At 42.3% G+C, this 18,885-nt stretch overlaps 1 protein-coding gene across 3 annotated transcripts in view; it reads right to left on the reverse strand.

The window, feature by feature from the left end:
* Positions 1-18,885, reverse strand: part of SP6 (Sp6 transcription factor) — a 96,542-nt gene that overhangs the window by 11,766 nt on the left and 65,891 nt on the right. The window lies entirely within an intron of this gene.

The raw sequence follows: 18,885 nt of genomic DNA on the forward strand, positions 1-18,885 counted from the left end.
GCCGCCACCACCAGGTTTGTGGTGTGGTGAACTGGCTTATACTCGAGTCAATAAGTTTTCCCAGTTTTTTGTGCTGAAATTAGGTGCCTCGGCTTATATTCAGGTCAGCTTATACTCAAGTATATACGGTATATGACATTTAGAAGATATCTGAATATAATAATAATAATAATAATAATAATAATAATAATAATAATAATTTATTATTTATACCCCACCCATCTGGCTGGGCTTCCCCAGCCACTCTGGGCGGCTTCCCAAAAAATATTAAAATACTGTAATACATCAAACATTAAAAGCTTCCCTAAACAGGGCTGCCTTCAGATGTCTTCTAAAAGTCTGGTAGTTGTTGTTCTCTTTGACATCTGGTGGGAGGGCGTTCCACAGGGAGGGCACCACTACCGAGAAGGCCTTATGCCTGGTTCCCTGTAACTTGGCTTCTCGCAGTGAGGAAACCGCCAGAAGGCCCTCGGCGCTGGACCTCAGTGTCCAGGTAGAACGATGGGGGTGGAGATGCTCCTTCAGATATACTGGACAGAGGTCGTTCAGGGCTTTAAAGGTCAGCACCTTTAAATGATGATGTTGACGATGACATTTATATCCCACCGTTCCTCCAAGGAGCTCAAAGTGGTATACGTAGTTCTACCCTTTCCATTTTATCCTCACAACAACCCTGTCAAGTGGGTTAGGCTGAGAGGCTGTGAGTGGCCCAAGGTCACCCTGTGAACCTTGAGCCATGCACCCACTAGACACACATGTACACAAATGTACACAATTGGTGGCCTTAGCCACCCTTCCAAGGTCATATGGTGCCCTGCTCAGTCTATTGCGACAAATGCGGAGCGTGGCTCAAGCCTGTGAGACAGAAATAATGATCCATCCTAGATCTTTAAGCCCCAGCCAATTACTCATCTATACAACTGGATGCATCAAGTTCCCAGTCAAACAAAAGGAGAAATCATTCAAGTCCCTCTTCACTCTCTCTCACTTTGAGGCACTGCAGATGTTATCACAGTTGGCTCAGGTAACACCCTGCCTCCCACTAAATAACGGCTTGTGCAAGTTCTGCAAGCGGTGTAACATCTGAACTGGAGATGCAGGGAAGATTGCCGAAACAAATTCCTAGTCATGATGAAAGCAGCCGTTTGGTTAGCCTTAGGCCATGATCCAAAACACACTTACACAGGAGTAAGACCAATTGAACATATAGCCACATAACCTCCCTGAAAAAGGTTTGAGCAAATCAAGTCAGGAAGAATGATTTGTTTGCACAATGTTTGGAAAGAGATCATCTGGAAGCAACACTGGTATTTGCCTTTGTTCACTTGGGGAACCTCATGGGTCACATGCAGATCACACAATCCTTTTAAAAGGCTCCTTTGGTCTAGGATTTGCCGTTTTAATGCTTTAATAAATAAAATAAATAATGCAACATATCGTTTCTCTCTCTTATTTACTTAATAAACTACTTATATTGGGTTTCTGTAGTGATCTGGTGCATGCTCTGAATTGCCTCACTTACCCCTCTAAACAGCTTTTGATTGGTGTGTTGAGGTGCACGGAAATCGCAGGATTAAGCCCAGCTGGTGGCAATTACTGGATCTGTGGAATGTACTTCCCATTCGTAAGAAAGTACACTTGGCATCAAAACTTATGTGACTGATATTACAGCGGCACAACTTCCCTAAGAATGCACACTGTTTCTCACATATACAGAATGGAAGTTTTTTAAAAAACAAAACAAAACTTGAAAGCGTATCCACTGCTTAATCTTCCTACTGCAGACATGACTATGGTACTGAAGTTTGGAAGCCACACAGTAGCAATTATCTGGCTCAGTACCTCTTGCTAGCAAGAGACATACAGGATCTATGCATAATACCCAAATTCAAAAGCCTACTCAAGAAGCATAACCACAACAGAGGCTGACAGAAGGTAGATCGAGATCCAATGGCAGATCTCTGGGGGATAATCAGTAGTACCATAGAGTTGGCAGGAGCCCGGTAGGTAGGAATGGATGGATCTACCAATTTAGCTTCTCCCAGACTTTCATTTTTCCAATCTAAAATTAAGTTCTCCCTTTTTGACAGCAACTTGCCAAAACACACACACACACACCTCTACAAAATCCTCGTAAATTCACAGCCTTTTAGTGCAATTTTTTCATACTGCCTCTGACAGCATAACCATCGAAACCTTGACACTTCCCTCTCCCTCCCTCCTCATTCCTCACATACAAGGCATGCTTTAAACTGCTATCACGTTAGGACACCTCAGTAATGAAGAAAGATGACGGGCAAATGCTAAACCTATTAAGCAGGTATGGCTGCGAAGTATTAAAATCATGTGAACCATCTGTGATTGCCATCTCCTTTAGATTCAGATACACACGCCCTTTGGCTGATGGCCCCTGTTCCTCTAGGGCTCTCTTGCCCTGTTTTCACAGGACTCAGAGCTCCTGAAAATATGCTGCACTGTGTCTAAGGTTATGTACACATTAGCAGCTTGAAATACAGGAAGGTTTCCCCCCCCCCCCGCTGCATTTGAAGTCACTGCACACACCAGAGAGGGAGTTGGGATGTAGAGTAAACCCATTACCCGATTTGTTTCCAAACTCTGCTTTGCTGAAGTGGTCATCTGTGCATCCAGAATGGCTACCTGAAATGTACACACCTCAACTTTACCCTAAGCTCCCGTTTTCTAATGGGATGCAAGCTGGTTTGAGGAATCAAACAGGAGTATTTCTCAATAAGCTACAGCCTACAGGACACCTACGAATTGTGGCTGATGTCATGCGTACTTGGCTTCAAACACCAGCAGTGGGAGCATGCTGGAGCCAGAGTACATGGCAATGTATACACAGCCTGAGACGGTGGTAGTGGTGGCATTTTGGTGGTAGCGCCTGTGCTGGTAGAGTATGGCTTGAGGCACTGGAACAGGGACTAATACCAAAATGGGGAGTGTGGGCCAGAAAGCCAGGATCAACAGGAGAGGTTAGGTTGTTCTACTAACTACATGGAGTTCTCAGTCCCATTTGTGACTCTATGGGTCCATTCTCATTTATAGTGCAGCTGTGGTCTAAACCACTGAGCCTCTTGGGCTTGCCGATCAGAAGGTTGGCGGTTCGAATCTACACAACGGGGTGAGCTCCTGTTACTCTGCCCCAGCTCCTGTCAACCTAGCAGTTCGAAAGCACGCCAGTGCAAGTAGATAAATAGGTACCGCTGTGGGGGAAAAGTTAACGGCGTTTCTGTGCGCTCAGGTTTCCGTCACGGTGTTCTGTTGCGCCAGAAGCGGTTTAGTCCTGCTGGCCACATGACCCGGAAAGCTGTCTGTGGACAAGCGCCAGCTCCCTCAGCCAATAAAGCGAGATGAGCGCCACAACCCCATAGTCGCCTTTGACTGGACCTAACCATCCAGGGGTCCTTTACCTTTACGGTTTTTACCTAAAGAACGGTTTTTACCTTTAAAAGAATATATTAAACAACATAAAATAAATACATAAAAATAAACTCCCTGTCTTTATGCTCAGAGCCAGACCAACTGTAGAAACCATCCAAGTTCTTGGACAGAAATACTTTTAGGGGCATGGGCAAAAAGCCTCTTAAAACAAAAGGGGGTTCTATTTAAAACCAGGTCATCCAACATTTTGACAAAGGAGAAGTAGTAGCTCGTATTTCTGCATAAACTAAATGAGTAGGCCACAGTAGGCATTTTGAACCCCACTTATTCAATGGTTTATCCTGAAACAATGGCGCATTCCCTCTACCACATGTATACCCATGTTCATACAAATATTACACATTATGGGTACTTCCAGATGAGAGTTTACTCTGGAATTTTTGCTGCTCAAAGCCATAGGGTTTTGTTTCGTTGGATTGTGGGTTTTTTGCAGCATCCACACCATGTGGCATCATCAAAATGCCAGCCTTACCATGGAAAATCTGACAAATAAATAAAAACTCATTGGTCAAGTGAGAAACTGTGAAAAACTGAAATGGACCAATTTGCACATCCCTAGCGTGCACAATAAATCACAGAGTAGCAATTAATATTATGACCGAAAAATGAGAATGGGTAGAAGTTAACTTGCTAGATGTGTAAATGGAACCATTTACAGTACACGTTTCCCATCTAGAAGCAACAAAGACTGCTCCTTGCCTGCCCTTTTCATCTGTCGTGCAACAGCTTGCCTTCCCATTCTTGATTTTTGAAGATGTGAATTCGTAAGTGGACCTTATCAGTGCACTGTGATAAGAAATAAGGAATGTTTAAGTAAATGCTTAATTCCATAATGGATCTGGTTCTACTAGCTGCGGTTGAAACGTGTTCAGTACCGGTAACATCTACTATCAGTATTTATTTGATCAGGGGATGTAAGAGATTGTTCCTAGTGGAACAGCTGGACAGCTAGAATATATGCATGATGTTGTGCAATCACATGTAATGGCAAAATGCTTTTGTGGGGTTAGACCTGTTTATGCTATAATCTGAACAGAGGATTCAAATAATCTTAGTAATAGTTTGAAGCTCATATTAGGGCTGCCATATTTCAAGAGGTAAAAGTCTGGACACAAAAAACTGTTGAGCTTTTGCCACTGCCGAGCCTAAACTGCCCATGCCAGAGCCCAAGCCTGAACCAAAACTACCCGCGCATACACAATTTTTTAAAACCCAAAATCCAGGACATGTGCTTTAAAATGTAAAATTCCCCCTGGATGTGCATGTGGGACTGCCAAAAGAGGACATGTCTGGGAATTCCCGGAAATGTGGCAACCCTAGATATGCCAATAATTATTAGGGGATTCTTTGCCTCAGATTCTAAGAAGCGACATTTTCATTTGGCTTGTTCCAAAAGAAGCATACACCCTCCTTCATCAGATATAGGATGGTTTATATTTAGAGAAACACCTTCTTTGTTTTAAGGTATCTCTCCCCCCCCCCCAATATCTTTAACTACCAGGATTTATAGTTTTTAGTCATTTGTGAGATCACCCTCAAATTAGACTATGATCTTTTCTTTTAATTGTTGTGCAGAAGAATGTTCGGTGCAACCACAAAGAGCCTTCATCTCTCATCTTGTAGGCAATTCCCTTTGATTCACACGCACAAGCCAGTGAAGGGATAGCATAACTCATCTTTGATCTTCCAATAGCACTATAAAGAGCGCTTAGCCATTCTTCTCAGCTTCCACAAGTGAGTCAACTGGGAATTGCTATTAGGCAATATGCAAGGGCGTTTCATAGCTGAGGTTTACACGGCCTCTGATCACCTTTCATGCTGTTTCTGCAAATGTCTGATTGATGTTGAAGCGGGAGAGAAAGTATGAGGAAGGTATTGGAGATGCAGACAAGAACTCTGACCAATGTAGATGTTGCTAGGCTTTAAGTCTTGTGTGAAAAGGCTATGAATGTGAACTGGTACACATCCCAAATGTGGGACAGTTGTGATCTCAGCCATTATATATGACAGATACACCAGGAGTGAGTGCTCTAGACCAGAAGGATTGCAGTCTGCAAGTTCTCCACCTCTGTCTCCTGTGACAGTTGAATTTGCAGCTGCAAACTTCCGAAAGTCGGAGCTTTGATTTTTATGTTGGGCTGGTTCTTGGTTGCTTTTATTAATTTTTTTCAGTTTTACAGCTGCCTTGATTCTGTTTGATGTGGGCTTTTCTTATAAAGTTTTTTTTGTGTGTGTATTTTTGTTTCTAAGCTCTTTTATTTACAGATAGGCACTTTGGGCATCTTCATTTGAAGGAGAAAAGTGGGGTATAAAATACTGCTTTAAAACAAGTACAGAGCAGACTGATCACTAGCAGCAGATAAATGTACACATGACTGATTTGCCATTTGCAAAACTGCAGTGCCTGGCTGGTGGGAAAATGCAATCCACTGATGTATAAACTGAGTTTCACTCAAGATGTATATGAGTCTTACCCCGCTGTGATCATTAAATAAATTTTAAATTGCTGTAGTCACATCATATAGTTAAAATATATTACCCATCAAAACCCTAAAGTTTAGCATGGGTTATAATGTACTTTATTTTTCTTTCCTTTTTGTTTAAGATCAAAGAGATTCTACATAAGACATGATTAGGGCTGGCTTGTTGGGCTATTTAAATCTTGTATTTTGTAGGCTTTTATTGCCGTGTTTCATGTGTTCTATTTTGGGAGTTTATGTTTGTTTCAAATCTATGTTGCAACCTGCCCAGAGCCTCCAAGCCAGGGTGCGATAAAATTCCCCAAATCCTCGTCTATAATCCTGTTGCGACCTTAAGGTGAGTCTAAAATGATGAAGACCTCTGGAGAGGCTTTCTTGGTGGCTGCTTCATTAGCATAAAATACCTACCATCAGCAACATAGGACCATCAAGGTATTCCAGGCAGCATGCAAGATTTAGGCTGCAATCCCATTCACATTTATCTGCAAGTAAGCCCCACTTAACTCAACGGGACTTACTCTTCAAGATTGCATCGCTAAACTATTACCCAGATAAGAGTAATATTTTGAAAACTAACAAACCGCCCAACAATTTTAGTCAATTAAAAATGTGACCCAATTAATCAGGGTAGTAGCTTTTAAAAAAGAAATATAAGTATGCATAAAAAGTGCAGATGGCGAGCATCATCAGAAGGCAGGTATCCAGATTTTTCTATTCACACTAGAATGTTTCCCTTTCAAAGCTGAATCTTGATTTGAAATATGAACACGCCTTCTAAAAAAAGATGGGGAATCCATGGCCCTCCAGATTTTATTGGACTACAACTCCCATCATCCCTGTCCATAGACCATGCTGGTGGTTCCTGATGGAAACTGGAGTCCAGCAATATCTGAAGGACCACAGGCTTCCCAGCCTCTGATCAAAAAACAAAAGATTGTTTACTCCTCACAAAATTACAATTCCCAGTATCCCTTAACAAACTACTGTGCCCAGAATTATTTGAGGAAAATAATGCTATTCAAATGTGCTGCGTTAAAGGTTTAGCATATACAAGCGCTGGATTTCGGAGATTTTGGCCGTTTCCCCCCACAGGACGCCAAACTTGGGGGGCAGGGAGCAAACAACAACAACACCTATGTTTATAAGGTACCGACTGAAAGGAATTTTTGTGAAAATAATAAATATTTGAGGGCGGCACCAAATGTTGTCCTTGCTCAGGGGGCCATATTACCAAAGTCTGACCCCATGTGTAACACACTCTATATGCCTGTTTAGTCTGCTGTTTGAGTTCTAACTGCTGGCAAGCGACTTCAAAAGCCTGCAGGTCTCAGAACTTGGGGTTCTTTGTTCTTAAACTGGATTTGGACTGGACATCTATTCAAATGCCTTCACGCAGAGATGTGATGGCTGTCCTCTGTAAAGCAGACTTTCTGACCATTCTCCAGCAAAGGGAAGCCAAGTTTCTCCAGGTCTCTGACACACTCCATAAGAGATTCCAGGGACATATCCACACCATTCATTTGAAGCACCTGGCTTCCACCAGAGAATCCTGGGAACTGTAGTTTGTTAAGGGTGCCGGGAATTGTAGCACAGCTCCCAGAATTCTTTAGGGGAAGCTGTGCACTTTAAATGTATGGGTGCAGATGTTACCTAGGTTCAACATTCCTTGCCTGAAATCTTACCAAGCAGGTGCTGGTCAGTATAGACAATATTGAGTTAGATGGACCAATGTTCTAGGGTGTTTCTTATATTCCTAAAACACTAGAAAGGTAAAAACGCAAGTATTATTTAATTGTCTTGCATAGTAATTGGTTGCACTTTAACAGTGTGATTACTTGCTCTGAGCATTCAGGATGAAGAGACGATAAAAATCTAAAAAGCACATTCATCCTAAATGTAGCTAAACCTCATGTGCAGGCCACAAAACGCTCAGTTCAATTTGAGCTCCACAGCAGAGATTAAAGTGTAGTCTTGATGGTATCTTTAATTGGATTAAATTATTTTGTGGTGACATGTACATGCTTTGGATTCACGGCTTCCACTTGAAGATTTACACATTTTGAAAGTCCAAAGAGAGAGGAAGGGACGTCATTTGCCTCCTTTCATATTACAAGGCAATGGGTGCCCGTAACTCTTGCACAACCACATAGCACTCTAATCCAGCAATGTTCTCAAAACAGAAGCACCGCCTTTCTCCAGAGGGACCCACATGGACCCAAAGAAGCAAATAACATTTATGACACTAATTAATACATTTGTGCATTTCTTAAAGAACGAAATGCGTGGCAGCAAAAAAACCAACAACTCATTTTCAAATGGCCACTTTACGTTGCCAGAAGTGTGAAGTAGCAGAAATTGAGATGTCTAATTAAGGCATATGGATAGCACAGACTGGAACGCGATTAACAATTATCCTTCTCCCCAATGAACTCTGGAGACTGTTGTTTTGCAATGGAGGCTAGGGGTCACTTAACACAGAATTTTAATCATCTTCACCAAACTACAATTCCCAGAATTCTTGGGTGGAAGTCATGATAATTAAATTGGTATAGAAGCACAAAATTTAAAGATCAACAAATGTCATGAATCATTTTGCATCTTTGGTTATTTATGCTTTTATTAAGTGCAAAAAAAGAGAGTGCAGGTGAGGTTTCTCAGCATCTTAAAAGGGTTCTTGAACTGTAATAACAATTTTAAATGATTATTGTGGCTCAGCTCTATTAAATTTTAAAATGAGTTGCTCAGGGTACACCTGAAGGACACAAGTGTTTAACCTCTGAAATATAAAGTGAGGTTCATACAGGAACACATATTTGCAAAGAAAGACTATTTGTTCTAAATAGTCACATAGCTAATGTGACTAACAGGTTTTATGTTTTGGTTTTGGTTATTTGGATCATTGCGTTTTACAAGCACAGTCCATTGTAAAAGTTTATGGCTTGAATCTACACATTTTCTGTCACATTTGTACTCCACTTTCTTGGTATTCTTCTTTTACTCTCGTTAAATAGGTACATGCTTGAGTATAACAGGGCAAGCCAGTGATACGGAACCTGTGGCCCTCTAGATGTTAATGGACTTCTACTTCCATCATCCGTGATCCTTGGCTGTGCTGCCTGGGACTGATGGGAGATGTAGTCCAACAACATCTGAGGGGCCAACGGTTGGACACTTATGTCCTAAGCCATACATGGACTACAGCTCCCAGCATCCCTAACAATTCGTCATCTGGCTGGGGCTACTGGGAGTTGAAGTTGACCATATCTGGAGAGCATCAGCCCAGGAAAGGCTGTACTAGGTTTGCAATACCATTTATAGTCTAACAGAGCCAAAGTATATTTAATGGTAAACATGTGATTTACTTATGTGTCTGTTACTAAAAAAGTAAATAGCAACTAGGGGTGACCGGATCAGGCTGAGGATGGAGGGAATTTCACTTTTCCCTCACCACAGTTCTGACACACCGAAACCATCAAAGTTGCTATTTCCATTGGGAGAGAAGCTTCCATTGGTACCAATAGGTCCAATGCAAATAACAGCTGTGTGTGTGTGTGTGTGTGTGTGTGTGTGTGTGTTTCATTGGAAACACAGTATGGAAGGAAAGGGTTAACACCCTTCTTGTACACCATGGTTCTGATCCCAGATCCCACCCCTTGCAGCTGCTGCTTCCTGTTGGTCCTCAGCTATGTCTGTCTACCCAGGTGTAACTTCCTCCCTCTCTCCCCTCCATCTTCCTTTCTGATATTTTATCCTTGATGTCTTATCATATGAAAACAGGAAGCTGCCTTAGACCAAGACAGACTGTTGGCCCATCTAGGTCAGTACTCAGTACGGTCTTTTCTCACTGACAATGGTTTCAGACACGGTTCTCTCCCAACCCCAACCCAGAGATGCCAAGGACTGAACATGGGATCTTCTGCATGTGAATCAGATAGTCTACCGCTGAGCTACGGGCCTTCCCCACAACCTCAGGCTCAAATTAAACATGTTTACAGCTAAAATATTCACCTGTGTAAGCATTTCACGCCACTCCCATCTCCTTAGCATGCATCTCTCACTTGCGCTAGTCCATATGCATTCAGTGTTGGCATGCCAGACATTTGTGGCCTGGGTGGACGTGCATCTGGTGTGCTTGCTGACACTGTGCACATGGCAGGCATGAAAGCACATTTAAACAAGGAGTGGCATGAAACACATTCATATGTAAGTGGTTTAGGCATGGTCCTTAACGAATTGCAATGATCCAGACTTAGGGTGCTTCCAGATTAAGGCTGAATATCATAAATGGGTTATTGAGATAGTGCAAATGGGTACCTGGCCATAGGTGTTTTGTTTTGTTTTAACTTAGTGGATTTCCTCCAGATGAGATAAATCTGAATTAAATTGGGGGCAGGGATAGGGGCCGGCATTTCGATGACAATGACATTATGTGGACTCTTACGGGTGGGAAACTTGCATTCGTTAGGAGCACCAACCCTACAAGAAACACTCATTGGGAAGGACCCTACACTAACTGCATTCATTTCCACTAAAATCAATGAGAGCAATTTGTCTTTACAAACTTTACAAATCCCATGGATTTTGATGGAAACGAAATACAACCAACTTAGCCTGGGTCCAACCCAATATGAAGTTCTCATCTTTCTTCCCAAGCCTTCCACTTCTCTTTATTTTTCTACTGACAGAATATCACTATCTACCTCTTCCTTTATATTAATGCAAGCACAGGGCCTTTTATAGGCCTTTTATAGGCACCTGCATGATGGCCTCTTCAAATCCCTGCTATGGGCTTCCCACCCCCTCTTGCCTTTAGCACAAATCCATATCCTTACCTCTAAAGGTGTTTATGGCCTGCCCTGTCTTTCTAACCTTATTCCCAATATATCCCTGCTCATGACCTCCATTACTCCAGATCTACCACCTTCAGCTGTCATGTGCTCTCTTTAGTAGCTCTGCCCATTCACTATTCCTGCCCTTCAGTCCAAGAATTTTCTCCCGGAACACTTATATCAGGGCTTGGGAACTGTGGACCTCAAGTATTTGCTCAACTACAACTCCCATCATCCCTGAACAGGGGCCATGCTGGCTGGGGCTGACGGCAGTTAGAGTCCAATGACCTCTGGAGCGCTCTCTGTCCCTGAGTAGAATGGTGACACCTCTCTCCTTCTTTCACATTACCCCTCAAAGTCAATCTCTTAAGCAAAAGCTTTACTTAAGCTTCCTTCCTCTCCCATCTTCATACCCAACAACAACAGAATTTAAGTTCTTTTAACTTATTTTGCTCCCATTCATCATTATTTGTTACCTAGCCTCTCTGATACCTCACCACTGTCAAACTTCTATGGGACTAATATATATTATTACACAAAACAGGCTTTGTTTTATTTTTTCAGTCAGGGCTAGAATCAAACTGATCAGTGCGACTGTCTGAAAGCTTTAATGGCAGGTTAAATTTTGCACTCTCAATTAATTAGTAGGGATGACAATAAGTAAATAGTGGTAGGTTTTGCTCATTAAGTTGTTACAGTAGCATATTTAAAAGAGAAAGTGTCCCATCATCAGGATCCTTTAAGACTGCACCTGTGGTTTTGCAACTTTCATGTATATTTCAACAATTAATTAAGTACATGAAAGTCTTGTTCTAGTAGTCTGTTAAAACAAACCTCAGTCTAAATCTGTTCACAACGCTAATTGAAAAAATGTGCTTGAATTTTGAAACTGAGCCACAGTCTCTAACTGAAAGATAAATTGTCCGTAGACACTGCCAGAAGCACATCTAACATGCACCTACCATATCATTTGACAATGGTGACCAAGGGTGCTTCCGGACGACTTGTTTACTAAGCACTCATTGAGAGGTTTGATGATGTTGCATCAAAGCAAGCGTTATCCTACACTTTCTAGTGCATTTCCCTATCACTTTCCTAACTACAAACGTTCTGATCTTTTGAGGAAGTGCATTTGCAAGACTAACCCAATTAACTATAATTGTGCAACATGAAATTGCTGGCATATGATTTCATCCCATCCAAAATTAGTGACTAGCCAGAGAAAACATGGCAACCATTAAAAAAAACCCAAACAAATCAGGGTTTGGGTACTAATGGGAATAGAATCTGTGCCCTGTGTTAGAGAAAGGTTGATGCCATTTGGATTTTGTAGCTCTGGCACCAAAGCACTGCCAGATTTACGTATAAGCTAAACAAGCTATAGCTTAGGGCCCTACTCTCTTGGGCCCCCCAAAAAAATTTAAAGGGAAAAACCTGGATGTACATTTCCAAAATATAAGATAATAAACAAAGAAATAAAACCTATATACAGCAACAGTGTTTTGTGTTGTGTATGGATCTATTAGGTCCATAAATTACTGTATAGCATATATTCAACACAAAAAACAGCGACAATTTGTTATTGACAAAGGACAGCTGGACATATAAAGAAAGGGCCCCATTACCTTCAGTAGCTTAGGGCCTCATCAAACCTAAACCTGGCCCTGCACCAAAGTGTCTTAGACCAATCTTGGGAACTAGATTAGGTTTCTAGTAGAGAAAGTAGAGCTATGTAGAGTCTGTTCTTATGATCATCCAACACAGATCATTAGATTGCTCAACCATTTTTAATTGGGGAAATATGGGTTGAGTGATAATGCTTTTATGTCCTTCCCACACACTCCTACTCTGGCCGCGTGGCAAACTATATATGTGATTGCTTCAGCATATACCTAGTTCCTTTCCGCTCATTGGATGGCCACATTTAATTCTGCCCGGCAAAGAAACACCAAGTCCCTTCACCATGTGCCCACAGGAGGGGTAGTTACAGTCTTCCATTAGCTTCCCCACGTCTCACCACAACCAGCATCGCCATAATAATAATGGATTGGATCTAGAAAAAGCTTCTTGATATTGAAATCAAGGTAGGCACTGCCTTCACTTAGGTCACTTCCAGATGACCTGCTTACTAAACATTCATCCATGTTGGTTTGCAGAGCGGTTAGACAACATTGGCTATTTATTGACGAGTTTATGGAGAGGACAGATGATGTTGTGTCAAGGCAAGTGTTATCTCACTCTTTCCGATGCATTTCCCTATCTCTCTCTTTATCTCAAAAAGTCCAATCTTTTGTGGAAGCTGGATTGTCGTGCAATATTTTGCAATCACCTGCAATGGCATAACCTGAATTTGGTGAATCCCACCCAAAATTAGCAGCAACCAGGAAGAGTCTTTAGCTTCAGTGGGAATGTAATCCCACAGTGGGAATGTAATCCGGTTTCAAACTGTAATATCTTCAACTGAAGCAAAGCCTGTGTGTGCTCAGCTGTGTTTTGCTTTTTTTGTGTGTGAGCCATGGCATTGTGGGAGGAAAAGGTATATTAGAGGAAGGGGGATAAAAATGGCAAAGGAAGTGGCTCAACAAGTGAGGCAGAGCCACAATGCTAGCTTCCCAGCAGTTACGTCAGTGTGCTGCAAATGCACAAGCTTTTGTAAAGTTATTTTGTAAAGTTAGGTTATTGTATTTTAGTGTTTTGTTGGAAGCCGCCCAGAGTGGCTGGGGGGACCCAGACAGATGGGCGGGGTATAAATAAATTATTATTATTATTATTATTATTATTATTATTATTAAGTGCCAAGCACCCCACAATCTAGAATCATAGAATTGTAGAGTTGGAAGGGACCCCAAGGCTCATCAAGTCCAGCCCCCTCCAATGCAGGAATCTCTCCGAGCAAGCAACACTGCCCCACCTCCTGGGAAGCTAGCATAGTGGTCCTGCGCCATCCAGCTTCTACTTGTTTACTCTTGCCTCTGCCTCCATGTTTCTCCTGCTGTTGTCACCCTGCACCAGACTGTAAGCTTTTCGGGGGCAGGAACCATTTTCTTCTACTTTTTCTACAACAGCTACTATGTTTTACCTCCACAGTTAAAGGCAGCATGCCTCCGAATGTCAGTTTCTGGGAAACGCAGGTGTTGCGCTCATGTCCCGCTTGTGGGCTTTCCACAGGCATCTGGCTGGCCACTGCGAGAACAGGATGCTGGACTAGACGGGCTATTGGCCTGGTTCAGCAGGCTCACCTTATGTTCTCACGTTGCTCAAAACACCACCTGCACCGATGGTTGGTAATGGGCATCCAAGGAACCAGTTACATTATCACCGTAGCACATTGAGGTTACGCCCTGAAAGGACCTGTGCAGAACTCAACATATGACTCTGCACACTGAGTCTTTCACCCTGAGTCTTTCACTGAGTCTTTCATACTACAGTGGTACCTCAGGTTAAGAACTTAACTTGTTGTGGAGGTCCGTTCTTAACCTGGAACTGTTCTTAACCTGAGGTACCACTTTAGCTAATGGGGCTTCCCACTGCCGCCACGCCACTGCCGCACAATTTCTGTTCTCATCCTGAGGTAAAGTTCTTAACCCAAGGTACTACAGTGGTACCTTGGGTTACATACGCTTCAGGTTACAGACTCCGCTAACCCAGAAATATTACCTCAGGTTAAGAACTTTGCTTCAGGATGAGAACAGAAATCGTGCAGCGGCGCAGCGGCAGCAGGAGGCCCCATTAGCTAAAGTGGTGCTTCAGGTTAAAGAACACTTTCAGGTTAAGAACAGACCTCCAGAACGAATTAAGTTCTTAACCCAAGGTATTACTGTACTTCTGGGTTAGCAGAATCTGTAACTTGAAGCATCTGTAACCTGAAGCGTCTGTAACCTGAGGTACCACTGTACTGAAATACGGTAGTGATGTGCCCTACTTACCAGTCCTGTATTTGAAGGGTTTGCCCAGCTGAAACTAAATTCCCCTAAGAAGGGAGAGTAGTTGCCTCGATAGTTGCTTATCATTGGTTAGTACCAACCAGGGCAGCAGACTGAGCAGGCAGGCACACAGGTCACCAGGCTACAGTCTCCTCATTATGATGAGAAATATAAATATTGCTAAACGTGTGGAAATATATTGTGGAAATCTGTGCTGTCCACTTTTAGGATGATTTGTAGCTTGTTTTCTCCTGCTCCAGAGGGTAGGACCTGAAGCAATGGCTTCAAGTTATAAGAAAGGAGATTCTGACTCAACCTCAGGAAAAACTTTCTGGCAGCAAGAGCTCTTTGACGGCGAATTGTGGATGGTGCTGGCTCTCCTTCCTTGGAGGTTTATAAGCAGAGGTTGGACGGCCATCTGCTTTAGCTAAAGTCGCTGCATTGCAGATGGTTGGATTAGATGACTGCCAAGGTCCCTTCCAACTTTACAAATCTATGATTTTATGTCCTTATAGAATCATGGGGAACAACCTAAGCTGAACCCACATTCATTACATCAGTGCTCAAGCAGTTTTAGGCTTAGTTCTGCGTACTGTACAGCAAAGCAGTTGCATGGTGGATCACACACTGTATGGGCCAAGCTTTCCATGTCCTGCCTTCCCAGTGTGTTTGTTTGGCTTTGAACTGGTCCTGAATGAATCCTATTGCACCTACCCACAGGCCTCTTTATCCAGCTCTCGGGTCAGGACTGTCTCCCCAGGCTCACTGCTCACTGGCCTACCTAAGTGAAGGCCTTCAGTGTTTTTGCCTTGCTGGAATATGTCCTTTCAACTGCGATACTGCCTCTTGTTTGCCTGTATGGAGACATACGTGTGTGGGAATGTATGGGTGTTATGTCAAAGAAATCTTTTTACTTCTGCATGGCGCAAAGGTAGCCCATTGCACAAAGACCACATTTTGTTAGGACCCGAGACGGCAGCTTGGCAGATGACAAACCTACAGATATTTGGTCCCTCTGTATTATATTGCTTCCTATAGTACGTCTTCTGGAAAATGCAGGTCTTTTCTGTTACACAGGGGGGGCAACATGGATGTGCTTTTTGCCGTCAGTGCAGTGGGCAGTCTGAGTAGCTGACACACTCAACACCTCTAAACTTGTTATAAGTATATGTTTCAAGAAACACATTCATACATTTTGGAGTTGGTGTGGTCCAAAAATCTAGTTCAGATGGAACTTAGGTGGCCTTTCACAAGTCACTGTTCCCTCAGCCTCTTGCAAGGGATAGAGGAATCTGGCCATTTTTGTTTCTCTCCGTTTCTAATTTTTCCAGTCCAGAATTCAGGTCGCCATATTTCTGCATCAATTTGAGGTGGGGTTTTAAAGTCCCCACGAAAATTTGACAGCATTTTAGTGCCCACTTCTCCTAATGAATTCTTTTTGTATGCCATTTTGCAAAATAGACACATTCTTGCAAGCAATTTACCATAACCTAAAGTGCATTCATGTTATTTTCATTGTATTAGGGGAAAGTATGCAAAAAATATATGCTTTTTTGCATACTTTCCCTTAATGCACACTATTTTGTACAAATGTTTTTGGTTGATGTGGTGCACTACAAAATCCCAAGAAGCGCAAATGTCTAAGAAAAACTGTGTTTTAGATTGCATATTATTTCAGAAAGCACAAATAAGGTAGATTCACATTAAAAGGCAATCCAAACTGAATTTCTCCCGCATCACATTTGTGAAGACACACACACACACACACACACACACACACACACACACCAACTGCAATAGTGGTGAACACTTCTGGCCTCCTTTACAGGTTATGTTATACAGTCTATTGGGGTTGATGTGAACAATGCACCTTGAACCCTACTGTAATTTATTAATTCTTATTAAAGCTTATTACAAATGGTAGCCTTTCCCATGCATGGAAATTTACCTCTGTGTAAGTAGGACAAAATTAGCACATGTATTGGTTCTGTGTGTGAGAACTGGAGTAAATTAAAAAGAGGGAGAGGAGAAAAACAAAAAGAAGGCGGCCATCATTCAAGATACATCCAACAAATCTACCTCGGGAGTTATGTCTTCCCCTATCACATGGGAGCAATTCTGTGCTTGTGGCTACCAGTCAGGTATCCAGGAATTAGGTAGCCATAGCCAGTCTCACCTCCCCAGAAATAGCTGACTAGAGAATTGTAGATGCGCATTGGTCATGTTCATGAAGCACAAAACATATTTTACAGGCATTCTTTTGTAACCTAAAAATTGAAACAACTCTCTGGTTACAACACAGCAGTCCTGGTTCACACAGGTCAGAGTGATGTGAGTGCTTCAGGCGGCAGATGATGTTCTCCATTAAGGGCAGCAGGGTGAACATAGACAGATCTGATATTAGCTATGGGAAAAAAGGTTCTCCAGTGCCAGCATCGTTGAGATAAATGAGAGCTGCACACGAGCACAGGAGTAAGAACGAGCAAAAGTTAACTGTGCCTAATTTGGTTCATGGGCAACGCGAAGGCATTCAATCAACAGACTGCTGGCACCACCTTGATCCAGCCATCACTGAGAACACAAGATCTATGACTGAGTTGGGCTGGCCCCTGAGACCGAACCCTCAATGGTAGGATACACCTTTGTGTTTCTCATCTCTCTCCCAATTCTCACCTGCACGTCTTCTTCTCTACAGTGACGGGGTCCCACAAGAAAAGCATGGAGCTGCCACAAGTTACGTTGGGAATTGTGGGATCAGGAGAACTCTGTGCATACACTGCTGTGCTCAAGACAAGGCATTTGGTGCCCATGCTTGAGGAGCTTTTCACAGAGGACACAATAGTCAACCCAGGTTTGCCACTGTGCACATACACAACAGAGCACTGCAGCCAATCCCCACACTCTGAATGTACCTGTATGAGACATGTGTTTTCAGAAATATGTCACGTTCACATTTTTTGGTATACCCTTTAATACATATACCTAAAAATGTAGCGTGTAAAGAGGCCCTGAGATTCTTTTAAGATAAACCAGCCTTTACTGACCAGGTGCCCTTCAGATGTTTTGGATTACCACTCTCATCAGCACCAGCCACCACACTTGCTGGACCCCAAGGCCGAAGTCTAGGGCCCTGAAGCCCAGCACACAAACAGCCCACATGACTACTCAGAGAATGGTAGATGAAGGCAATAGTGGCAAACCGTTCCAGAGGCAGCACCCTTTCATCTTCTTCCTTTTAAATTATAGCCGGGGGACAGATGGCTGTGGATGTACATGGTTACCGATGCCCATTTTTTTGTTTTTACTTTAAAATTTTATTAACCCATTGGTGCAACAAACTGGTGCTTGTTCCCAAAGAAATGTGTTTATGATCAGGGCAGCAGCAGAAAACTCCATACAAGTTGTAGGCGACAATATATGGGTGGCTAAAGGCTGGGGTAAACCATGACATTACTATCTATCTATCTATCTATCTATCTATCTATCTATCTATCTATCTATCTATCTATCACTTAATTCCATTTATAGGTTGCTTCCTATGAAACATCTTGAAATGATTTAACCATGCCATGGACTTAAATCAAAACTTCAGTAAAACCCCAAATTCCTATCTTATTTTAAATGTTGACTCCTGATTGCAAGGAAAGAAGCCACTCTCAGTAAGACTGCATTCAGTCCTTTCATTTATAATATTTTTACAAAGTATTTAAAATGCACTTCTGGGCGGCGGGGGTGGGGGGGAGAGGCTGTGCTCATCTTGGACTGACTTCCTAATGTCTTTGCAGATATGCATTCCACTTCCCCACAATATAATGAGAAAATTAATTTTGAAATGTGATCATTCTCTTTCAAGGCTATGGTTTTTGTTTTGTTTCTCCAGGAGACACCTAGTTGGGTTGATCCTGTTTTTCCACATTAAAGATACTTCTTAATGGGATTAATTTCAAAATACGAGAGCTGCATCTTTTGATATCCAGATCAAACCAACACAAATGAGACATACCACCCAGACCTTTTCTGGGTTTGAAGTGTGAGAAATCTAACTTTTTATAAAATGATGATTTTTAAAAATAAAAACCAGCTTCCTATAACATTTATATATCCTTGTTTTTATCTGCATTGATTGTATTCATATAGATACACAAACATACCCCCCTTATAATTTCTTTAAACTGGCATGCTTTTTTTTAA

This window comes from Podarcis erhardii (assembly GCF_964252035.2).
Source record: "Podarcis erhardii genome assembly, chromosome: 13".
NCBI classification, from domain to species: Eukaryota; Metazoa; Chordata; class Lepidosauria; order Squamata; family Lacertidae; genus Podarcis; species Podarcis erhardii.